Genomic DNA, 3,053 nt, shown 5'->3' on the forward strand with positions numbered 1-3,053 from the left:
ATCAGTACTTTTACTGCAGTATCATTACTTTTACTGTAGCATCAGTACTTTTACTGTAGTATCAGTACTTTTACTGCAGTATCAGTACCTTTACTCTAGCATCAGTACTTTTACTGCAGCATCAGTACTTTTACTGCAGCATCAGTACCTTTACTGCAGTATCAGTATCAGTACTTTTACTGCAGTATCAGTACTTTTACTGCAGCATCAGTACTTTACAGCAGCATCAGTACTTTTACTGCAGTATCAGTACTTTTACTGCAGTATCAGTACTTTTACTGCAGTATCAGTACTTTTACTGCAGCATCAGTACTTTTACTGCAGCATCAGTACTTTTACTGTAGCATCAGTACTTTTACTGCAGTATCAGTACTTTTACTGCAGTATCAGTACTTTTACTGTAGCATCAGTACTTTTACTGCAGCATCAGTACTTTTACTGCTGCATCAGTACTTTTACTGCAGTATCAGTACTTTTACTGCTGCATCAGTACTTTTACTGCAGCATCAGTACTTTTACTGCAGTATCAGTACTTTTACTGTAGCATCAGTACTTTTACTGTAGTATCAGTACTTTTACTGCAGCATCAGTACTTTTACTGCAGCATCAGTACTTTTACTGCAGCATCAGTACTTTTACTGTAGCATCAGTACTTTTACTGTAGCATCAGTACTTTTACTGCAGTATCAGTACTTTTACTGCAGCATCAGTACTTTTACTGTAGCATCAGTACTTTTACTGCAGCATCAGTACTTTTACTGCAGCATCAGTACTTTTACTGTAGCATCAGTACTTTTACAGCAGTATCAGTACTTTTACTGTAGCATCAGTACTTTTACTGCAGTATCAGTACTTTTACTGCAGTATCAGCACTTTTACTGCAGTATCAGTACTTTTACTGTAGTATCAGCACTTTTACTGTAGTATCAGTACTTTTACTGTAGCATCAATACTTTTACTGTAGCATCAGTACTTTTACTGCAGTATCAGTACCTTTACTGTAGCATCAGTACTTTTACTGCAGCATCAGTACTTTTACTGTAGCATCAGTACTTTTACTGCAGTATCAGTACTTTTACTGTAGTATCAGCACTTTTACTGTAGTATCAGTACTTTTACTGTAGCATCAGTACTTTTACAGCAGCATCAGTACTTTTACTGCAGCATCAGTACTTTTACTGTAGCATCAGTACTTTCACTGTAGGATCAGTACCTTTACTGCAGTATCAGTATCAGTACTTTTACTGTAGTATCAGTACTTTTACTGTAGCATCAGTACCTTTACTGCAGTATCAGTATCAGTACTTTTACTGGAGTATCAGTACCTTTACTGCAGCATCAGTACTTTTACTGTAGTATCAGTACTTTTACTGCAGCATCAGTACTTTTACTGCAGTATCAGTACTTTTACTGCAGTATCAGTACTTTTACTGTAGTATCAGTACTTTTACTGCAGCATCAGTACTTTTACTGCAGCATCAGTACTTTTACTGCAGTATCAGTACCTTTACTGTAGCATCAGTACTTTTACTGCAGCATCAGTACTTTTACTGCAGTATCAGTACCTTTACTGCAGCATCAGTACCTTTACTGTAGCATCAGTACTTTTACTGCAGTATCAGTACTTTTACTGCAGTATCAGTACTTTTACTGCAGCATCAGTACTTTTACTGTAGCATCAGTACTTTTACTTTAGTATCAGTACCTTTACTGTAGTATCAGTACTTTTACTGTAGCATCAGTACTTTACTGCAGCATCAGTACTTTTACTGCAGTATCAGCACTTTTACTGTAGAGTATCAGTACTTTTACTGCAGTATCAGTACTTTTACTGCAGTATCAGTACCTTTACTGTAGTATCAGTACTTTTACTGTAGTATCAGTACTTTTACTGTAGCATCAGTACTTTTACTGTAGTATCAGTACCTTTACTGCAGTATCAGTATCAGTACTTTTACTGCAGTATCAGTACCTTTACTGCAGTATCAGTATCAGTACTTTTACTGCAGTATCAGTACTTTTACTGCAGCATCAGTACTTTTACTGTAGTATCAGTACTTTTACTGTAGCATCAGTACCTTTACTGTAGCATCAGTACTTTTACTGTAGCATCAGTACTTTTACTGTAGCATCAGTACTTTTACTGCAGTATCAGTACTTTTACTGCAGTATCAGTACCTTTACTGTAGTATCAGTACTTTTACTGTAGCATCAGTACCTTTACTGCAGTATCAGTACCTTTACTCTAGCATCAGTACTTTTACTGCAGCATCAGTACTTTTACTGCAGCATCAGTACTTTTACTGTAGCATCAGTACTTTTACTGCAGCATCAGTACTTTTACTGCAGTATCAGTACCTTTACTGTAGTATCAGTACCTTTACTGTAGCATCAGTACTTTTACTGTAGCATCAGTACTTTTACTGTAGTATCAGTACTTTTACTGTAGCATCAGTACTTTTACTGCAGTATCAGTACTTTTACGGTAGCATCAGTACTTTTACTGCAGTATCAGTACTTTTACTGCAGTATCAGTACATTTACTGTAGCATCAGTACTTTTACTGCAGCATCAGTACTTTTACTGCAGTATCAGTACCTTTACTGTAGCATCAGTACTTTTACTGCAGCATCAGTACTTTTACTGCAGCTTCAGTACTTTTACTGCAGTATCAGTACTTTTACTGCAGCATCAGTACTTTTACTGTAGCATCAGTACTTTTACTGCAGTATCAGTACTTTTACTGCAGTATCAGTATCAGTACTTTTACTGCAGTATCAGTACTTTTACTGCAGCATCAGTACTTTACTGCAGCATCAGTACTTTTACTGAAGTATCAGTACCTTTACTGCAGTATCAGTACTTTTACTGTAGCATCAGTACTTTTACTGCAGTATCAGTACCTTTACTGTAGTATCAGTACTTTTACTGTAGCATCAGTACCTTTACTCTAGCATCAGTACTTTTACTGCAGTATCAGTACTTTTACTGCAGCATCAGTACTTTTACTGCAGTATCAGTACCTTTACTGTAGCATCAGTACTTTTACTGCA

Source organism: Odontesthes bonariensis, chromosome 19 (assembly GCF_027942865.1).
Source record: "Odontesthes bonariensis isolate fOdoBon6 chromosome 19, fOdoBon6.hap1, whole genome shotgun sequence".
NCBI classification, from domain to species: Eukaryota; Metazoa; Chordata; class Actinopteri; order Atheriniformes; family Atherinopsidae; genus Odontesthes; species Odontesthes bonariensis.